Source organism: Rhinolophus sinicus, linkage group LG15, assembly GCF_036562045.2.
Source record: "Rhinolophus sinicus isolate RSC01 linkage group LG15, ASM3656204v1, whole genome shotgun sequence".
Lineage (NCBI taxonomy): Eukaryota > Metazoa > Chordata > Mammalia > Chiroptera > Rhinolophidae > Rhinolophus > Rhinolophus sinicus.
The window spans coordinates 6,893,327-6,916,140 of record NC_133764.1 but is presented as its reverse complement, the minus strand read 5'-3'; the positions used below and the strand labels follow the sequence as shown (position 1 = coordinate 6,916,140).

Here is a 22,814-nt window from a genome sequence, read left to right as displayed (position 1 = left end):
TGGCCAAAAGTTTCTTCCTCCCTGTAAAGCAACTCTCTAAGTCAAAATCAACTTTTTTTTTTAATGATTCACAGTTGGAAGGAATAGTGTTGGATGCTGCAAAAAGCCATTCAGACATGAGATTTGCCCTAACGAAGTAGTGGGTTAAAATTTGAGAAACGTTCCTTGAAGATGCTGCATAATTCTAGGTATGTGTGGATAGGGACATTCGAAGTAGAGTTTTGTACCAATATCTTCAGTACATTACAGAAGTCTCCCATAAAATCAATTATTTGCTTTAAAAAGAATTTATGTAAGATACACTACATATATACACAAACTAACGATTTGGCCAGACACTTGTGTGACTGATTTGAGACCCACGGAGGAAGTGGTAGCTGGGAAGCAGGTGGGGTTGGCTGGTTGCTGTGGGTGTTCATTGGTCATGCATTTGGCATCCATGTCTCTTCCTCTCCCTTCCAAACGGCAGCCCAATGTTCCTGTGGGAAACCACCCACCTGCATTGTGTGACTGTCCTGCATTTTGTTTGGAGCTCTGTGGCTGAGCCCCACTTGGAGTAAGCCAGTGCAGGAAACCCCATCGCCTCTGTGTCAGCTCATCGGCTATAGCTTTCTTCTGTCCAGAGGGATTGGTTAGAGTGTTCAGGTCTTGCGGAAATGAGTCTTATTGTAAGATGCGGTTCTCTGTCTGTGCATGTAAATGAGGATGTATACAGCTTCAGTTTCTGCTGCTGGAATCACACCTGAAGATGAACTTGATGTCAGTAAAAATGAAAAAAAAAAAATGAGCGACAGCAGAGGACACTTATGGGGAGAGTGGAAGTAGGGAGGAACATATAGTAAACATAAACACACAAATAAATGCAGTTAGTATGCAAAGAAATTAAATACTGTCATGCAATGGGCAGTAAGGAGGGGATGGGAACCTACCTTTGACTGGATAGGCAGGGAAGCCTGTGCTGCAAACCCACTGTGGAAGCTGGGAACTAAGCAACAGGGATTTCACCCTGATGTGGGAATTTCCCAAGTATCTTTGCAGCAAATGTCCAGTTGCATCGAATATACACATGTCAGTTTCTAGTGTTGTGACCCCATGAACCTGATCCTCTCACAGCCTGGGTGGCCTCAGATACCACAAACCCTGTGCAGTGTCTTGCTCACTTCTGTGGACCAACGTTTTGGCTTTTGAGTTTACCACAGAGGGGCAGATCAACAAAATAAATAAGTGCCTCCTGACTCACCCGTAGACTGTGCGTGCTGGACAAGAGGGAAAGACATGTTCACCGTACAGCTTCCCCTCCTCACAGGCTTGTCAAGGAATGTGGTCTGGGGTGGAAGAATTTCCACAGCTGTGTGCAGGGGATGCTCTGATGACCAGGCCTCAGCTGAAGTCTTTAGTCCGTGTGAAGACTTGGCCTTTGCGAGGAGGTCAAGGAAAGCTGGAAAAAAATGATGGAAGGGATGAAGGCCAGAATTGTGGGAGAAATATGAAAAGAATTGGGACTATTTTTCCTTGAGGAAAGCAGTGTGAAGGCTGACAACTAGCTTAGTAGCTTGATTCTGTAGAAGATCCCCTCTTTTCCTGGGCCTTGTGCATAAGATAGTGGCTATTTTCTGACGCTAGTGCAAGAAAAAAAGAGAATATGAGATCTGAGGTAAAGTTTGTTGACCTCGAGAGTTGTTTCAACCATAGTAGAAAACGGTGGAGTTTATGAAACCACAATTCATGGAACTATATAAGAAAATAATATAGTTATTCTTTTCTGGGATGGAATAATCTAAGAATCCACTCCCTAAAAATGTGCATTTGAATTGCATGGAGGTTAATATGTTAAAATGTAAATATCATGCCCTAAGTTCTTAAAAAAAGGTCTTGCATACCAACAGGAAGGACTGAGGTGTCTTAGCATGTTCCCTGTGCGTTTTTAATATTTCAGCTGAGAATGCCACTTCATTAAAGAGGAGATACCCTCCAAACTGAACAAGTGGAGTTTACGATCCCAAGAGGAGCAAAGAGCAAATTCAGGAGAATTAAGTTTCTTGTTTTTGTTTTTCAATTAAAAACAATGTTCTCAGTTTAAAGGAAGGAAGTGTAATGACCTCCCACAATGTTCAAGTCCTAACCCCCGGAATCTGTGAAAGTTACTTCACATGGCTAAAGAGATTCTGCATATGTGATGAAACTAAAGGGCTCTGAGATGAGAAGTCTAACCTGCATGACTCAGATGGGCCTAATGTAATCACAAGGGTCCTTAAAAGACAGAAGAGGGAGGCACTTGGATGTAATAACCCTGAAAGCCAGGTATTGACACCTCAGTTCACAAGATGGCGGAGCACACAGTGACCTGTATACTGTGAGAGTATGTGGGGCGAAGACTGCCACCAACCTGCTTTGGGTGTGTAGTGTGAAGGCACAATAAACTTTTGTGGGGCTAAACCACTGATTTGGGGGATTAATTCGTTACCACAGCACAGCCTCACTTTTCCAGACGAATACCAAATACAGCGTATGTGGTGTTTTTGAGGTTCTGAAAAAGTTGTTTTCTCATTGAAATTTCCCACATTTTCTTTTCTTTCCTTTTTAACAAATTTAAGTGCTTCTCCTATGCCAATATTAGTAACATAATTATTAGAGACATAATCCCTGAAAGAAAAATAACTCCAACAGCGGTAATGGTTTAATGGAGTTTTCCATGTTTGATAGCCTGTGTGGGGTGTAAACCAGGTGGGGGGGTAAATGGAGCACGACACAGATTTTGGTGAGCTGGAGCTACAGGGAGTGATGTCGGGCTGGATGCATTTACAATGAAAAAATGGCATTCCTGGTCATCATGGCCCTCTTTCCTTTTAATAGTTTCTGTGTTACTCCTCTATACAAAATAGAAAAGAGCACTTACTCACACTTAACTTGTGTCTTCCGAACCCAGAGCAACAGGTCATATTTGGCCAGGATTGGAGAGCGTAGGGGAGGAAGAATTCACTGGCAGATACGTGACATTGCACGCATTTGGGTTTTGGCTTACCTTTTCAAGCAGCTATGTGAGGGAAAGAAGCCCATTTGTCCCTTCACGACTGCACCCTTCTCACTCTTACCTTCTCCCTGCACTTGTACTCAGGGAATCAGCTCTTTAGTCTGCAGGACAGTTGCTTTCCTGTCCCTCTTGATGTCTGTGATTATTACTATTTGTTGTGAGGGCTCTTTCTTTCCTTTTTTCAATTCTAGGCCTTCCAGGGTGGCCCTTCCATACTCCAAACATCTCTCTCCTGTAACCCCAATCACTATTTACCTGTCTCGTCATCAGGGTTTGAGGGCGAAAGCTTGCTCTTTGCTTTCCAAAGTGACAGCTAGCTGATCAGTTAAACTCATCTCTGCGATCGTGGCTGCTCATGTGGCTGGCTGATTTCATAGGATTGGGGAGCAGTACAATACGACTTCATGTCTTCCCACTAAAATGGGTGAGACTATACCATAATACTTCTCACAAAGGGATAGATATTTAAGTCAGCTCTATGTGCCCCAGAGCAGGCGTTCTCAGTGCTGGCTGCAGAGTGGACTCATATGAGAGACTTAAAACCAAAAAACAAAAACGAATTTCTACTCCATCTCAGTATGAACAAATCAGTTTCTCCCTTTCTTCCTCTTTGTCTTTCTCTCTCTCTCCCTCTCTGTCCCTCCTTCCCTCCCTTTTACTCTCTTTCTTTCCTTTTTTGGTGCTGGGTATTTGTATTCAGTTAATCATAAATCAACACTGAATTAACAATTATTTATCAAGCACCGTGTTGGTGGTATGCACTGTTCAAAGGGCTGGGAATATTGTAATGAAAAGTACAAACCAATGCTCCATTCTAGCAGAGTTTACATTGTAGTTAAGGGGTGAAGCTAGATAGTAAATAAGCAATAAAATAAATAACCAGAGCAATTTCAGATAGTGAAACACGCTATGGATGAAAGTGGGGGATGTGATGGAAAGAGATTAAGGGTGTTTTGCTAACTTAATATAGATACTTCTGGAAGGCTCACTAAGGAGGCAACAATGGAGCTGATACGCAAAGGATGAGAGGTAACCACCATGAAATATCTGGGGCAGAGTGTCCAAGGCCTAGGGAACTGAGAGTCCAGTTGTTCCCAGACAACAATTTGTTTAACATATTTCAGGAACAGAAAATAAGGCCACAGAAGCTGGAAGGATAAACTGAGTGCAAGAAAAGTAAGCTGGAGAAAAAAAAAAAAAAAAAAAATGGATAGAAATAGAGTGATATTTTTAGGGTGCAGCCTTGCTGGGAGAAGGTTATTTGCTTTCATAGCAGTGATTTGCTAAAATTTAAAGCCAGAATTCTGTTCACCAGCCACTAACAGATCTGTGTGTTCTGAAGCAGCTGGGCCTGCAAGCTTTCGTGTCCCCCCACACTTTCCTCCTGTTTCCAGGGTCTGCTGGGATCTCCATCCAGGTGGGACATGTAGCAGCATTCTCTTTTCCCAGCACCTAGAGAAGCCCAGGTCTTCTCTTTCCTTCAAGAGGAGCATGGACCGTGGATCAGGTTGTGTACTGCTCCAGCACTTGCCATTTAACCATTAGGAGGGCATGGAGAGGGTAACATAGTATATGTTTCGTAAATATAGGTGAGGCCGCCTCCCTGAATCTGACACACAGAACATGTTCAATGGAGGTTAGTTTCCACTCCTCATAAGAGAAATACAGAGAAAAGACATTTTCCCATCCCCATTCTGAATGACAGTAACAGAATTCTAAGTCTCGATAAAATCTGAGCAATAAACAATGTGCAACTCTGACGACTTTCAAACCTGAGGACTGGCGTCTGCCCACACTGAAAGAAAATTGAAAGTACTGCCATTATCTAACTCCCACGACTGCTGGCTCCCTGCCAGCTTAACGCTCACAGTCGATCTCCAGCCCTTGAGGTGGGCCCCCTCCATCAAAGTCCCTGCTCTGCATTATCAGAGGGCAGAGCTCTGCTCAGCTCTGCTGGCCAACCTTGGGGGCTCTCTCCCTAAACGAGGGGATGCAGTTTTAACTGGAAGATCTGAGGAGGATGACGCCGGTGTCCATTTTAATTTAACACACACACGGGTTCTGTGCTGGATTTTGCATTCTGCTTCCTGGAGTGAATAACTCTTCTCACCGCACTCTCCTTTCCCAACAAAACTTGTGGGATTTGAATAACTGAGTATTTTCCTGCCTCCGGTTGGACCGCAAGATGTTAAAATTATTTTTAGAAAAGTAGTTGCCCAGAGTGAGTGTAATTCGAACAGCCGTCTCCGCTCACAGTTTGTTGCAGTTGGTTCTCACTTTGCCTGAGTGTGAAAGCTAGCCAAACCACAGTCCGCTCTGCTCCCATCAGAATCCTTGTCAGACACCACCAAGCAGCGCCACTCCCGAGGCCAGCTGCTGAGGTGTGCTCCAGGGCACAGCCGTTTTGTATGAAGTACTCTGCTTCAATGGCTTCTTGTTGTGTGTGGCCATTTACCTTCATAGATGTCAGGCACTAAATGTGGTCATCTCCTCAAGGCAGAGCTTGTCACGTAGGCGAATTAACAGAGATAAGATGTCATGGGTAGAGCCCTGGACATAGGATTTGAACACCTGGTTGGGAGCTGTGGCTTTGCCACTTTCTCATCACATTTCTTCCACATCTTTGAAATGGAGAGAGGACGCAACCAACCTCACAGTTGAATCAAGACCGCCGTGGGAATCAAAAGCTGAGTTGTGCAAACTCGAAGCACTCTCCGAATACTAGGTGTTCCTGGCAACTGAGGAGTCAGTGAGAGAATGTTCTTAACACTTTGTTCTAGCAGCACTAAGGAGCCAGAAAGAGAAAAGGAAAACTTGGAAAGGCACAGGCTTGAGATGGTGAAGGGGTTGGGGAGGAGGCAACAGAGACGCTGAAAACCCCTCCAACATTTCCAGTATGAGGGAGACGGCCTGCTGTGTGGTCTGGCCCTAGGGACAGCTTGGCACCTCCCTCCCCTCTCTAGCCGGCTGGGGAAATCGCAGGTCTCTTCTGCTCAGGGCCAGGCGGCCCTTTGGGCTCCAGAGGCTCTCAGACAAGGGGAAATGACCTCTTCCCCTAATGCCTTCATCCTTTTGTCTTCATGTAGAAAATTATTTACACTGAACTGGAATTTAGACCATCTCAGGTTGTATGCATCTGGATTTCTGTGTTCAGAGCAAATAAGGACAAATCATAACATCGCTGTTCCAAGTGGCTGGACCTTGAGACCTCACTGATCTTTCAGGCTCCTCATCTGTGAAAGATGTGAACAGTGTTAGGACTGTTCTGAAGAGTAAATGTGGCCGTGCATTTCGGTGGTTAGCCTGGAACGTGGTTCAGAGGAATGTGATAGAAGAACCATGTGCTTTCAGAATTGCAGCCTCCATTTTACAAATGAGGCAAAGGAAGCCATTTGTCCAAGCTCGTATAAGACTTAGTGGCAGGGCTGGGACAGAAATTCTGCTCCCCTGACAGCCATTCAAAGTGTACTTCTCACCTGTCTTTGGCTGAGAACACAAGGAAAGGAGAATCTCTGTCCCACCTTTATAGCTGGGGGTAGAGCACGGTGACAAAAACATAACTGGGTTTATGTGTTCCAGAAGATTTGGGCTGCCAGAGAAAATACAGGACACCCAGTTCAATTTGAATTACAGATAAACAATGAATAAATGTTTAGTATAAGTATATCCCAAATCTGTGTTTTGGGACATAACTTATATTAAACATATATTCACCGTTTATGTGATTTTCGAATTGAACCAAGCATCCTACAATTTACATTTGTTAAACCTGGCAACCCTACAAAAGAAGAAATTCACATTGAAAATATTTATCAAACTGAATTATGGCTGCGTAGGCTTGTCTGGGTCTCCACTCAGAGGCAGAGTCTGAGTACTTTCTGGGAGTTCTTAGGAGTGTAGCTACATTTGCAGCAGTGCCAAATCTCGATATGAGACCAGAACAATTCAATCACTTATTCACAGTCTAGATGTTTGCACTGGGTAGACAAAATATTGAGATGTTTGGCAGAAGTGCTCAATTGTCCTTTGGAATTCTGGCATCTTGCATCCGTAGCTTTCGAGTTCATCCCGTACTGACTGGGACAGTATCTACATCTCAGTTCTCTGATCGGTGATGACCCTGTGTCCCTTCTCCCCTCCTTTTCCAAGGGGGCCCAGGACATGCTACTAGAACTTTCAAGGATTAAACTGAAGTCTGAACGTGCTTTGCATTTTGTTCATTTTTTGGCCCAAGACGCACATGTATGTACAGTTGTTTTACTTCAGTCTGCTGATAAAACTCAGACTTCTGCAGATTTCTTTTACTTACTTTCTGTTATGCAGGAAACCCAGCAAGAAAACCAGATTTTTTTGTTCTCCTTCAGAGCACAATGAACTGACATAAATTCTCTACATGGAATAACACTCTGACCCTGCTGAGAAGATGGATGGAGAACAGTGATTTCAAACACTACTGGAAGCCCCAAGCAAGTTACGACTTCTTCTGGGAAAAGATGCATTCTTTGATCAGTTATTCATTCATTCAACCAACTTTACTGACCACTATACAGCACAGGAGAGAGATGAGCAGCGATGAGACGCAGTAGCTAAAAACATCACCTCTGTGATCAGGCTGCCTGAGTCTTTGTTAGTTCTGTTGCCCAGAAGTTGTGTCGTCTTATAAAGTTACTTCACTTTGTTACACCTCTATTTCTTCCTCTGTGAAATAGGATTAACAACAGTAGTGATTTCCTAGGGTTGTTGTGAGGATTAAATGGGAATTCATGTAACTGCTTAAGAACAATATCTGACATTTAGTAAGTACTTAATAAATGGTAACCATTAGGGTAGATACATGGCTGTGGGGATGTTTTGATCCTGGAAAGGGGAGACTCCTGTTCCTAGAATTCAGAGTTATTATCTGGCAAAACTGGTTTCGAGTCATGGCTTGTCCTGGGTCTCAAAAGTAATCATTGTCATCTTGTTTCCTTTGGCTAGCAGTTGGTCTAGGAATGGCCATGGTCTAGCATTCTGGCTAATGAGATACAAATGGATACCTTCTTGCTTCGACTTCTGGAAAATCTATTGTTTTCCTGATTAAAAAAAATAGAGAGAATGACCTTTTGGCCTGGAACATGGTTATGATGCTTGGAGGTATAGCAGCCATTTTGTGACCCTGAGGTCACAGCACGAGGACAAAGGCCAACATGCTAAGGGTGATAAAAAAAGAAAGAACCTAGGTTTCTAAGGGTATATTCTAGTAACTCCACCAGATCACCTACCTCTAGACTTCTTGTTAAGTGAGGAAAATCAACATCTTTTTTTAAAGCCACCGTAATCACATTTTCTATCACTTACAGCTAAATGAATTTTTCATTGATACAACCAAATAAACAAAAATGCAGTCTCTTTTTTTCAAATAAATCATAACCAGATGAAGGAGAAAATACAGTGTATCCTAGTACGATAAAATGAAGTAATGAAGAGGGCGGCCGGATGGCTCAGTTGGTTAGAGTGTGAGGTCTGGATGACAGGGTTGCTGGTTCAATTCCTGCATGGGATGGTGGGCTGCGCCCCCTGCAGCTAAGATTGAAAATGGCGACTAGACTTGGAGCTGAGCTGCATCCTCCACAGCAAGATTGAAGGACAGCGACTTGGAGGCAATGGGCCCTGGAGAAACACACTGTTCCCCCCAATAAAATTTAAAAAAACAAAACTCAAAAAACCAAAGTAACGAAGAAAGCAAGGTGCTTGTGCACACACAGAAGAGGAACAAACAATTAGTGGGTGATGGGGTATCTTATTGGATTATAAAGACAGAGCTCTTCCCTCCAAAGTAGACTGTTGTGACCTATCTCCCATCACCTGGTTCTCAGCCAGACACTTTCTATAGAGAGGAGGAGAGCTCCTTTGCAGTTCCTGGGTCGATGCTGGAACAGCTTTGTCTCCCTCTTGGCCCCTACTGTCAGGATGCTGACCCTTCCTGTGTGGGCTGCATCTTGCTGCTTCACTCTTTTCTCGCTTACACTTGAAGCCTGGCCTATCTGCTCTGACCATCTGTGACATAAGAAATATACTTTTGGTCTCTGCTTCCAGTTCCTGACACAGAGCTAATAAAACCCTTGTAATTTCCTGAGTGATGGGGAAATACTGTGCTTCCCCCAAAATAAGACCTAGCCGGACCATCAGCTCTAATGCATCTTTTGGAGTGAAAATTAATATAAGACCGGTCTTAGAATAGAATAGAATAGAATAGAATAGAATAGAATAGAATAGAATAGAATAGAAATATATTATAAGACCGGGTCTTATAGTAAAATAAGACTGGGTCTTATATTAATTTTTGCTCCAAAAGATGCATTTGAGCTGATGGTCCAGCTAGATCTTATTTTCGGGGAAACACAATAGGAGCATTTTTATTCTAATATTTGGTCTTTGACCCTGGCTCCTGATACAGAGCTCCTAAAGACCTTGGAATTTCCTGGGACTGTCTTTCCTTCTAATGAGATGACTTCTAGTGGGCTCCTGGATATCTTCAGGATGGGGACTGGTCACCAGAAAGACCAAACCATGATTAGAAACTTGGAAGTTTCAGCCTCAGCCCCCATCCTCCAGGGAGGGAAGAGAGGTTAGAGAGTGACTTAATAATCAATCATGCCTATGTGATGAAACCTCCATAAAAAAAATCCCTAAACAAAGGGGTCTAGAGAGCTTCCAGGTTGCTGTACCCCAACTTTATGGGGACAGAAACTTTTGTGTTTGGGCCCTTCCAGACCTCACACTGTGTACATTTTCATCTGACTATTCGTTTTTGTAAATGCAACTGAGTGTTTCCCTGAGTTCTGTGGGCCATGCTAGTAAATTAGTGAACCTAAGAAGGGGGTCCTGGAAACACTGATTTATAGCCAGTTGGTCAGAAGCAGAGGTGGCAACCTAGGACTTGCGACTAGCATCTGAAGTGGGGGCAGTCTTACGGGACTGAGCCCTGGACCTGCGGGGTCTGCTCTAACTCTGGGTAGTTAGGGTCAGAATTGAAATGTTGGACACCCCGTTGGTGTCTGGGAAGGTGGAGAACTGGTGAGTGAGGGGACATCCTTCACACATTTGGTGTCAGAGTGTTGTGAGTAGAGAAGAGAAAAAAGCATGAGTCTTCTGTTTTTTAATTTTTGTTTATTTTCAATCCCCTGTTCCTCCTGCCTACCTCCAGCCCACCACCTGGTTGAGGAGCTGTCTGTGTTTGGTTTGGGTTAAAGACGGAGGACAAAAGGATCGGTAGAGAGGAGAGGGGTGGGCTGGAGACTAATGGCATTACAAAAATCATTGTAGTGTCAGGGATGAAGAGAGGAGGAATGAGAGGTGAACCTGGAGAGGGTGGAGAGGCTGATAGAGCGACAGCTTTGAGTGCTAGCAAGGAGTTCAGAGTTGGTGCCTGGCATCAGGGAGCCACTTGCATTCCTGAAACAAGTATGTGATGATTGTAGAAGATTCTTTTGGCAGATGTGGGTAGGCTAGTTGGAAATAATATTGACTAAAGAATAAAGAAAACTGTCAAAAGGTTTGCAGTCATAGAAGAAATGAATGTTCGAAAAAGTTTTAGAGGGATAATTGGCCACTTAAAGTTCAATGTGGACACTGGGTACCTGAGTGAGTCAGTTAAGACTCCATTTTGCTGTCTCCAGCATAAGCCTTGCTGAAAAAATTCATCAGTAAGTTTCTGCTCAAAACAACTGATTGAAAAGTGTAAACATCATTCAGGGAATGTCTCAGCTACACAATTTATTGTTTTCCCTCAACCGGGAAGGAGTTTCTGTGTCTTCGAGGACACAGTCTGTGAGAAGATTTCTCCTAACTGAGCTAGCCTGTCTCTATCAGGAGAAAATCAATTCAAATAAAATAGTGAATGATGTTAGATAGTATGGCAGTTTGTATGAGAATTTTTAATCTTTTATGAAAGAGTTTATGTGTCAGGAGCTGATATAGAGCTTTATGTATATTAACTCATTAAATCCTCTGAGAAATTCTGTGAGGTTGGTACTATTGTTAGCCCCATTTCACAGATGAGGAGGCTGAGGCTCAGAGAGGTAAGGGATAACAGGTTAGGTAAGTATCAAATGGCTTTTAAGTGGTGGGGGCAACATTTGAATACATGCTGCAGAATCTGTGATCTTAAGCTGTATACTATGATGCTTCTCATTTTTTAAGTCAGATGACCTAAGAGTATGACTAAGTCCCTAGGGCATACGATAGCCACTTCAAAGTCTGGATGTTGCCCAGAGATTAAATGGAACACTGAATGGAAAAATGTCTGTCCTCTTCCTTCTGTAATTACTGGTGCAGTGCTGGATTTCAGCTCTGAGTTTAAGAACAGCCTGCGCCTTATTGCCGAGAAGTGACCTGGGGCCCTGAGGGCTGACTATGTCCCAGTAAGAGTGATTGCCCCTTACGAGCTGATGGAGCCTATAGGAGTTGTATAAATTCCCTTAAACTAACAAACAGTGGGGTTTGGAAAAGCAAAAACCCAAAAGGGACATTATAAAATTTATGAGAATTTTCTAAAACAGTATAAGGCATGTAACAATCTGACTGATACTTAAGCTGTTTGCATATGAAATGTGAGTTACATCTCAAAAAATATCTAATTTGACATTCAAATAAGTTTTGAAATGTTTAGACTCCACAGAGGATTGTTTTATGAGAGATTAGGGAACAAAGTGCAGATATGAAGGGGAGGGATGGGTACTATTCACTGCAGTGGAGTTCAGGGCATGTTGCCAAAACAAGTCTTATTAGTGATCATAACCTGCCATGATGAGAAAATGCACAGAGATTACATTTTGATATGGAACTCATCTCTTTCAGGTAGGGAAGTGCAAACTAAACGAGAATAAACTGTAGTGGGAAAAGTCAGGTTCCACACAGGTGAGCACACTGTAATTCCTTCAGGACTAAATATCAAATTGCATGTAGAGTGATGAGCCTGGTGCCTCAAGTTACACTTCAGTTAAAGGAACTTGACGTCATTGTTCATTGTGCCTGGAGCTTGTGGTCCATCGTTCAAGTGGCCAGATAGTCAACAAAGGGTTGCGAAGGGTTTTGTTCATATAACAAGCAGCTTTATCTGAATCCACACCCACAAGGCCATGTGCAGACTCTATCATTGCCCTTTAAGAAAGAAAAATTGGATGGAAAGACAATCCAGAGTACATCTGCACAGTCAGAGGACAGAGCAAGGTGGTGTTGGGGCTTCCAACTTAGAGTCAGGCTGAAAAGACCCCATCCTTTTAAGGAGTCACATACTCAACATCTGTAAATTCACCAACAGCATGAATCTTCTCCATTTACGTCCCTAGAGCCAATCTAGCAAGTGTGAGTACTGTTCCATCGCTTCAATTAAAATCAACAATGGGCTTCTTCCTATTTTTGTGGCAAGAAATTCATCTCAGATAGAAGAGAGATCCCCTCACTTCTCTCACCTCCTCCACCACTAATTACCTCGGAGCCTTGCACAGAGCAGTGTGGGCAAGGTCTCTATGGATTTTGGTCCACTCTTACTGCTCAGGTCCTTGTTATCCTAACATGTGTGATTCCTTGCTATTGGATAGTTTTGCATGATTTTGAGTATCTTTGCTGAAACTGGGACTTTCGTGTGTAGAGTTCAGCTCCTCAATGTGTACAACTCTGATTTATAGCAAGGTAAGCTCCCTTAGAATACCCAGATTGTGCACTCCTTCTGATCATTGGTCTGAGGATCAGAAACTGTGGCAAAAGAAAACAATTTTTAAAAAGGGAAACATTCACAATTATCACAGAAACAGAAAATGAACATGTACAATAGACTTTATGTAACTCATTAATTAATGAAGAAACCAGTAAGATGTTAAAAATTAGCTCAAAGGAGATTTCAAAGAGCAAACACGTATGTTAGCCATGAGAAATACTAAAGTAAATTTTCTGACGGGCGCAAAACTGGTCATTATCCATAGACAATAATCAACTGCACCTTTAGCAGACAAAACCCATTTGTATTTCCACAGTCAAGAATCATTTGCATCACTTAGAGACTGGTAAAATAGCTCATGACAATAAAAGACACAGATCCTGATAGAATCAGGTAACCCAGAAGGGTTGCTTAGTGTTTGATTGAACGGATACTCACGAAACTTTTAAAAGTCATTTCAAAGTCCTTCACAATTTTTCCTGACTGTTGCATATGTATGCTGACTCAAAAAGTGGGCTTCAGGCAGAAATTGAGCACCTAGGTAATTCTTAATGTCTGAAGATTGTGGTGAAAAATAAGTTGGCTATAATTCATGGGATAAAATGGCGGGCATCGAAAATAAAGTGGGTTATTTTAAAGAGGACCAGGTGTGCGACTGGGAGTGAACAGGTTAGCGAGTATATCTAGGGAATCATATCAGAGGTGCATCTGGGGTCAGTAGAGGTGTTAAGAATGCTATGGGGGGGCATTAATCTGAGGGCAAGGAAGATGTCAGTTTTGATGTGAGAGTGCCAGAAATCCAACCCTTTTCATAGAACAGTTTGGAATTTTCCTTGATGAAAATTTGTAGAGGAAGAAGAAGAAAAAAATAAAATAAAACATTCATTATAAGTAGTTAGGTGTTGGGTTCCCAAATTGGAACTGATTTTGGTCTGATTTCCCTAAGTTTTCATGCTTTAATAGGGGAAACCCAAATGCTGCTTGTATCCTCTTATCTCTCACTATGTGTCCAGTATTCATACCTCCATCTTTGTTTGCTACGTTTGAAGTCCTGGATCAGCGTTTTCTAGAGCACAGTCACACCTCACAGATCTCATGAGCAGTTAAGCCACAGGCTTAAAAATTTTTTTTGCCCTAAATCTCCCTTGTGTCTGTGAATATAATATTAAATATGACCCTTTTAACTTTTTATTACACTTTTAATTTTGGAATAAATTTAGATTTACATAACGGTTATGAAGATAATACAGAGAGTTCCTGTATGCTGCTCACCCAGTTCCTTGCATTACCATGGTAAATTTGTCAAAACCAACAAACATTGCTATTAACTAACCTCCAGACTTTATCTGGATTTCAGCTATTTTTCCATTCATGTTCTCTTACTATTCTGGGATCCAATTCAGGGTACCACACTGCATTCAGTTTTCATGTCTCCCCAGGCTCCTATGATCTGTAATTTCTCAGTCATTTCTTGTTTCTAATGACCTTGACAGTTTTGAAGAGTACCAGCTGAGTATCCTGTAGAATTTCCCACAACTGGGGTTTGTCTAATGGTTTTGTCATGATTTGATGGGGTTTATGGCTTTTGGAAAAGAAAACCCTAGAGGTGAGGTGCCGTCCTCATGACATCATACGTAGGATACATGATGACATGACTGACAGTTCGAACGTGGATCACTTAGTTAAGGTGTGTTTGCCAGATCTGTCCTCTGTAAACTTGCTACTTTCCCTTTTTCTTCTCTGTTCTTTGGAATTAAGTCACTACCTGATTTGTAATTTTCACCCCCATTCTCTGGAATGGTTTAGACAACTATCATCATCATTATTTTTTTTTTCATGAAAGTTCTAAAGAACCCATCAGTAAAACCATCTGGGACTAAGGTATTTTTGGAGATAAATTTTTGAGAAAATTTTTCAAAAATTCCCTGATTACTTGTCTATTGAGCTCTTTTACATCTTCAGATATCAGAATTTTTGGTAATTAAAAGAAGTAAAATGATCCATTTCATTGTGATTTTGAAATTGATACAATTTTGCCTAGCGTTTTCTATTCTTGTATATTTGACACATTTTTTTTTTCTGATTTCTAGTACATATGTGCTTTTTCTTTTTATGATCAGGCATGCAATTTATGTTGTGTTTGTGGAGGAAATGGTAGGCCAGTCCAGATTTGTGAAACCTAATGCATGAAAGCCCATGAATGGAAATTAGTAAGGCATAGATCTAGAAACAGTGAGTTAAGAGACTTCATTGGAGCAAAGTACCCTGAGCCCAGGGGCAGATCCTTGGGTGCTTAGATTAGGTCTAGAAAATGGTGAGCCATTAACACTTGAGACTAGTTTATCCTCACTTCTCTCAGAAGCTCTTTTTGGCAGGCATTCTAGTTTGAGAGTGGACAGGTAGCATCGCACCCTGGAGAGAAAGCAGAATATGCTTTCTATCCCTACCCTCTACCATCCAACTATTTTCTGCTAACCATCACACAAGATCTGGTTATGCCATCCACTAAAGACTTCCAGCTTGAGAATGAGTGCCATTTTGTACCACTATAATAATGGGAATAGGTATTTTTGGATATTTGGGGCAGGAAAAAAAATCATAGAATGTCAAGTCTGCGTGAGACCTCTGGTTCAAAGCTATCTCCCACGCCTTCGTTTTTAAGGCTCTGAAAACTGAGGTTAGTTAAGCAAGGCAAAATGAATTTTCCAAGCACAGAGAATCAATGGTGACACTGGGACTTTGAATCCAAATTTCTTTACTTCTGGTGTAATGCTCTTTCCCTATGCCACCCTCCCTTACTCTGACCAGGCAGACCTGGAAGCCATACAGACAGAGGGAGGTTTAAGCACACTAAATTCAGGGCGGTTTTTAGAGCCTGGATGTCTCTGCACTCTTTCTGGTGGATATATGGTTGCATGGGCCCTGTCCTGGTCAAATTGCTCGTAAAGGGAATGATCTGAGAATCTCCCTCTACTCCACTTTACAAATCCCCATGGAAAACAAAGGCTATTTGGAGGAGTTGCTTTATCTCTTCAATCTACTTCTGAAGTAATCCTGAACTTTTCGTTGGAGGCCAAAGGCTGGGATCCTTGCCAGGCCGTATACACACTGTCCATCCGGAGGGGATATACTAGAACTCAGGCTAAACGGAGATTCCCTCTTTTGGCTGCTGTGTGCTGTCTCAGGCTGTGTATCTTGAAGCAGGATCCACATTCTTGGCAGGTCAGCTGTGAAATGTGTTTGACGTTGGTGGCAAAGGGCCATTCTTGGATCCAGGAGGCTTGCTGTTTGTGTCTGTCTGCGCTCCTGAGGAGCAGACTTGAACATGGCTCTTGTGAAGAAGCCAAGTGTTTGAGAGTCTGTTTGGCTCTATCTGGACACTGATGGAGGAGCGTAGGCTGACTCCTGGCTTAGAAAGTTTCCTTTTCTCTACTTTGTGAAGAATACGTACAAACCTGCCTACGGGTCCGGTGGATATGTTTAGTGCCCATTAGTTCAGGAGTTCAGGAATGCACTCCTCACGATAATACTTAACTATGGGAAATGCAAAAGCAAATTAAGGTTATGCTATGCAGTTATGGGATGACAAGAATTTAATGAAGGGAGGACCATTCGTTCTCTTCTCGACCTCTAGGACCCAGGGGCTTGTTGATTTCCTTTACAACATCCATCTGTCTGTCTGTGGAATCCCACAGTGGTGTAACAGAGTTTAGACCCCAAATTCTGGGCCCAAACTAGATCTGGGTTTTTCCTCCATCACTAACTGCTTTAATAATGATTTCTAATGGCCTATCTGGAGTCATCTTTAACTTCTTTTCACAAGGTAAAAAAACTAACCGCCTTCTAGTGGAGACGCCCAGTTAATACAGGTGCAAATCCAGAGGACACAAATAAAGGTAAAAGACACAGTCCCTGAGAATGAGCTCTACGCTTTGTAAAATCTATTCCCAGTGACCCTGTGGGGGCTTCCTGAAGTGATGCTGCCGTGTCCTCCTTACAGACAAACCCATCTATGGGGACACTCCTGTGCCCCATGTATGCAAGAGATGTGTGGAGGCTGCACTGCATAAAGAAAATCCAAGTCCTTTGGCAAAATAGATATAAACTCTAATGGAAAAGGAAAAAGGTGAGCAATTAAGCAAATGCTTCTCCTGACAGATGTTCAGTGTAATTTCAACTAGCTGTACTGATCAAGTTTGCTCTAAATACCCAGCAGTTATGTGTACAAGATAAGAGAATTTCTGTGGCTTCCAGAAGAAATGAGGGTGAAGGTGGGGCAGGGTGGGTAGATAACACAGGGCAAATGCAGAGAAATGAGTATTTTTCCCAGGCCTACATTTACCTGAGCTCTGAATGTTTTCATCTGCTATAAAAGTACAGAAAATTTCCCTGACTCAGGGACCTTATCCAGCAGCTTACTTATTCAACCAATATTTAAACAGAAAAAAAAAAAAAAAAAAATCAACAAGGCTTTAAATGTTCTTTTTTTCTGACGCTAATAACCTCTTATCTCCAGTCAATTTTTTTGAGCTTTTCATGTCTGTAAGTTCAAATCTGTACAGAGATGTATGTTTTCATGCTGTCATCTTTGAGAGTCCTTTATCTCTCATGAGTCTGCATATATAAAATTCAAACATGTATAAAATCTTTTAAATTGGAGGTGAATTAGATCCTTCCCTGTGTTCAAAATTCTGTCACATCTGCAATCCTAATTTAAAAGTACAACTATGAGAGAGACTTCAGGGAAGAGTATAAAAATAGTTTTAAAAAAACCCATAAAAGTTACTTAATATTAATTTTAGAATTTTTAGAAAACACGGAAGAGAGAAGTTAAAAAATTGAAAGTCACCCATGATTCCACCATCAAGACTTTAACATTTTGGTGTGCACAATTCCAGGAGATAATGTAGATAGATAGATAGATAGATAGATAGATAGATAGATAGATAGATAGATAGATGATAGATATAGAGATAAAGAGACATAGAGATATCTCTATATTTATACAGGGTTCCAAAAAATGTATACACATTTTAAGAAAGGAAGAAACTTGTAATACTGAATACATATATACTGATAACAAAAGATGAATATAAGTCACATTTGACTTCTGCAATTACAAGAGGTGCTCAGACTGGTTACCATCAGCCTCCAGACACTTCTGATTATGGCAAACTACTGCTTGAACAACGTTGACCAAAGTGTCCCCTTGTATCACTGTGCATGGTGTTTCAATTTCTTCCCACAGTACCATGAGTCTCAAACTTATCATAAATGCATGCAGCTGTTAGGTGTGTTGGAGGTTCTGTTGCACACTCATGCCTCCATTGGTGTTGTACTTCCACAATGTTCTCAAATTTCAAATACCACTTCAAAATGGTCTTCTCAAACGACAACCATGCTTCTGCCATTTTCTTTGACTGTTCTGCCTGTCGCATGGTGATGCTAGAATTCGATTAATGCCATCTTTTGAGCGATTGTCATATTACACATTGCTACAGCAATTCAATTCAACTTTGAAGAGTAATATGTACATAACATCTCTTAAAATGTATATACATGTTTTTAGCATGCCCAGTATATATGTGAAGGAATCATTTAAAATAGTCTTTTAAAAGTCATTTTTACTTACTATAAACTTTTTCTTTTATTAATTTTTTCTACCATATCTTAATGGGTAAATATTATTCTATCATATAGAAATGACATAACATATTTAATGAATGCTCTATTGTTATAAAACTTAGGCTGTTTCTAATAATTCACCATTATTACCTGTGCCATGATACCATGATGACAGTCATTGTAGCTATATGTTTGTAGATGGTGATGATTATTTCCTTAAGATAAATTCCTGGAAGTGGGGTTGCTGGATCAAATGTATGCAAAAACTCTAAACACACGTAAACATATTGCTTAATTGCCTACAAGTTGTGTGGATTCATCTTCTTACCACCAATCTGTAAGAAGGCTAATTTCCCTCTATATATGACAATAACTGATGAATTATTTTTTTTTTTTGCTAATTTGCTAACTAATAAATACTATGGCATTGTTTTAATAGGCACTTACTTAGTAAGCAATGATGATAAAATTTTTGTTTACTATTAATTTAACTTTTATTGGTTTTAAATTATCTTTTCATATTTTTCAGTTTTTTTTATTTTTTAAAACATTTTGTTAATAGCCAGCTTATTGAATTATCTTATTAGTTGAATCATTTTTCAGTTGTTGCTTTTAGATTTTCTGGGAAGGCAATTATGTAATCTTCAAATTATGGTAATTTTTACTCCTCCTTTCCAATATTTATACTTTTTTTCCTTAGTACATTAGCTAGAACTTCTCTTTTCCTTTTTTTTTAAATCCCAGGAGGATTTTTTTGAGCTGGTTTTAATTCCCTGATGAGTTTTCTTCAGCGTGTCATATGTTGCTCATTACTTACATCGTGTTTTAAAATTTGATGTTTATATTTTTTATCTCCAAGCATATTTTTTCCTGATTTCAGATAGTTTTTCTGTTTTTCCTCTAGTTTTATACACACAATGTGCTCTTGAATCTCACTGAAAAGACAAACTAGAGATTTTCCTGAAGTTTTATTTCCTGGAATAACACATGCTTTTAACTTATCAGTTGATATTTTCATTATATTTAGTGATTTTTCTTTGTTCATTCTTATAGTGGAGCTTTATGTTTGTCCAGTGAAGAATGAAGATGATCTTTATTAAACAGAGTGGTTGTTTATTCAAACACTTTAGTCCTGATGTTGGGAGCCAGCTTGACAGAGCCCCCCCACCCCCCACTTTTATTAAAGTGCTCTTTGTGTTGACTGTAAGTTGTGGGTTCAGCATGTTTCCAGCTCTTGCTTATTCTATTAGGTTGGTGCAAAAGTAATTGCGTTTTTTAATAACTTTCAACCTTTTAAACTACAATTACTTTTGCACCAACATAATATCAGAGAAGTTGATTAATATGGACCTTTCATTGGCTCATGGCTTACCTTCCCTCTTGGTTGCTATAACTCAGACTTAGGGGCACGAATAGTGAGTGACTCTTTTGCTTGTGACATCTCTTTTCTGTCTATGTCTTAATGTCAAGGCTCCATGCACTCTACCTTGGTCATCTTCTTACCTTGTTCTCCACACTCTCCATAGTCTCTGCTGCCCCCGTACTCAGCTTCAACTTTCTTCTATATGCTTAAGACTGCCAAAGTCGATGTATCCAGCCCAGACAGCTAGCTGTCTTGAATGTAAAAAGATGTGGGTATCATATCTACATCTTCATGTGGATATTCCTCAGGGGATTCAAACAGAACATGCCCCCAAATGCTCTTATTATAGGAGACATTGGGATAAACAAATATGCCCCATTCTCTTTGAAAGCCATGGTGACAATGCTAGCAAAATACTTGTGAGCTCAGGTCCCACTTACACACTTCTGCTCCCATCAGTGTGTGCTCCCCAAGAGTCAATTGTGTTTACTCCCACACCTGATTAGGTCACTGGTACTTACCATATAAAATAATGAAATTTGAACAAGAAGTATTGTTGATGCTATGAAAACCATATTAGAAGCCTTGTAAAGAATTTGAAGAAGCCAATTCAATTAAAAATGCTGTTGAATTAGCTATGGGTTGGTTAACCATAAATCCAGGGACTTTTGCTTTGACCACAATGGAGTAATGAGTACCAGGTATACCCGTCCACTAGAAACAACTATAAACCAAGACAAAATATAGACGACAACGGCTTTCAGACACTGGAGATCAGGTAACAGAAGCCAGGGATCGCGAGTGGGGAAACAAAGGAGGCAAACCCCATGACTGGCCAGCTTACTGCATGGAGAGAGTTTGCAGCACAGGGAAGGGAACCCAGGCAGAACCCCTTGTCTCCCCAAGCTGAGGAGTCAGAGGCGGGAGTGCCAGAACACCTGGACATCACAGGGCACATGCATGAGAGAAAAGAGAGCTGCACCAAGAGAAAGCGCCAGAGGTCTGCAGAGGGTCCCCCTTGAGTCTTGGGTGAGGGCCAAGCACCTCATGTATGTGGATAAACATCCCCAAAGCTGGAGAAAGAACCACCCAAAAGGATTGGAGGAACCGATGCATGCATTTTGCCTTTGAGGGGGTGTTAGAGATACTAAGAGAGAAACAGAAGGACTCAGGGCCCAGAGAATCAACTCAACATGGGTGAGGAAGTGGGTTGTGGAAGACTCGTGCTTGGGCAGAGTGGTCATTCTGAGTGTCCCGTGTTTTCTTTGAAAGTAGATTTTAAATTGGAGTATAACATATATACTTGTATAGACATGTACACAAATCATACGAGCATAACGTATTTGTTGGGTTTTTACTAACGCACTTGTGTAAACCAGGTCAAAAGATAGAAAGCTCTGGGGAAGCTCCATTTTTCGCTGCCCTCAGTCATTAATCCCCTCTAACCCCTCCAACTCCCGCCCCTATTACCCCTCACTTTCTTTCACTGTGCATGTTCACAGTCCTTTCTACCGTCTGCTGCTGCTGCTTCTCTGGCTGACACTGACCGGCCAGTTATGAGCTCTGTGTGGTGTGGCTGACGTCCAAACGCTGGCTTTCTTGGGGGGTGCTGCTTGAATTCTTTGGAACACCCTGTGGGGCCACCCCAGTGCCCAATTCCCTGATATAGGCGTTCTGGCTCTGGACCGATGTCCTTTCTTCTTCAGCTCCGTTACTCAAGTCCGCTCGCCTGGCAGGCAGCCCTCTTGGTGGGGTACCGGAAAGATGGCTCAAGCCCAGCTGCATTCCACAGTGTCCGCTCGACCCATGGGAAACTTCTGTATCCTGGCTGTGCCCAGAGCGGACTGCGGGCCGCTCCACGACTCCCTCCTGCTTTTGCCTCCAGTTCTCTTTTCTTCTGTCCCGACAGTCACATGCGCAGCTTAGCAGGTCCATTAAAGATGAGGGTCTCCGACTGGAGAATGGGGTGCCTGTGCCCCTTCCTGCAGGGCCCTACCACTATAAGAGATTATCCTGGATTCTCTCCCCTTGCTTCACTTTGGAGAGGAGAGGAGGCCAGTGTTTATCATGAGGCTGATGACAGCCCACACCTGCAGCTGTCTTCTCTCCTCATTCTCCTCTGAAAGGGGGGTAGGGCGGGCAGTGCCTGGGAAGCAAGGCCAGTGTTTTAAGGGTCTTTGGGATTTGTTTTAATCAGGGATGGTAAGGCATGCAGACATAGAAATGACTATCATGAAATAAGAAGTTTCTTATACTCACAGGTCCCCAGGAGCAAGAGGCACTGCACACAGGGCCACATGGGAAAAGCCAAGGTCAGTCAAGGGACAGAGGGAGGAGGGGGAGCTGTGGGCAAGAGTCTCCGTTGTGGTTTCCCCGGAAGGAACATGTGAGGCAGGGTGAGCAGGCTTAGCTTGGTGAGTTTGAATCATTCCTGTGGGCTCTGGAGCACAGGGGCTGTCCCTTGTTGTCTGGTACCTGGTGATTAGGGCAGGTGGATAGTGGCCCAGAGTGTAAGATCCTAAAAGAGGAAGCAGCTGGGAATGTGGTCTCTGGAATGGTTGGTATTCCCAGAGGCAAATTGTTTACTATCTCTAGGAATGAAGTCCTTTTGTAGTCAGCAAAGCCCCAGGATGTCAAAGCATCAGAATACAGAAAATAAAAGACCTGGTTCATACAGCCAGTTTGTCTGAGGGAGGTTTCTGCTCTTTTTGTACTTTTTAGAATGCATGATACCTTATACTTCTTTGACCCCAATTTTGGGTCCTGGTTGTCAATTCTGAGACAACAGGAAATATCCTGGCTAATGTCCTGCTATATAATCACCAGCAAAAAACACATAGTATTTCCTATTGTCTAACTTTCACGTTAGAAATGAAAGAATAGAAATTAGCATATGCTGAAATGGACTCTACTTTTGATTGGGGCTCCATGTTTGGATTCTTTGGTTGCAAGCAACAGTACCTTAATACCTAATTTAAACAAACAACAAAAAAATATGATCTGTTGAATGGATAAGGAGTAGCTCATGTGGAAGGTAAAACTACTGCCAGGCTTCTGAAAAGGCAGTGCCGCTGTTGGCGTAGATCTGCTCCAACGTT

General features: G+C 41.8%; 1 long non-coding RNA gene across 2 annotated transcripts; it reads right to left on the bottom strand.

Moving 5' to 3' along the window:
- Nucleotides 1–17,862: 17,862 nt before the first annotated feature.
- LOC141568802 (uncharacterized) lies at nucleotides 17,863–22,076 on the bottom strand. 2 transcript variants are annotated; one of them, XR_012492015.1, is made up of 3 exons: nucleotides 21,976–22,076; nucleotides 19,857–19,967; nucleotides 17,863–18,173 (listed from the first exon to the last, which is right to left on the bottom strand). It is a non-coding gene; the product is annotated as an uncharacterized LOC141568802 (long non-coding RNA). The 2 variants fall into 2 exon arrangements; XR_012492014.1 differs by having other exon boundaries at nucleotides 19,857–19,963; nucleotides 21,976–22,023.
- Between the last annotated feature and the right edge of the window lie 738 nt (nucleotides 22,077–22,814).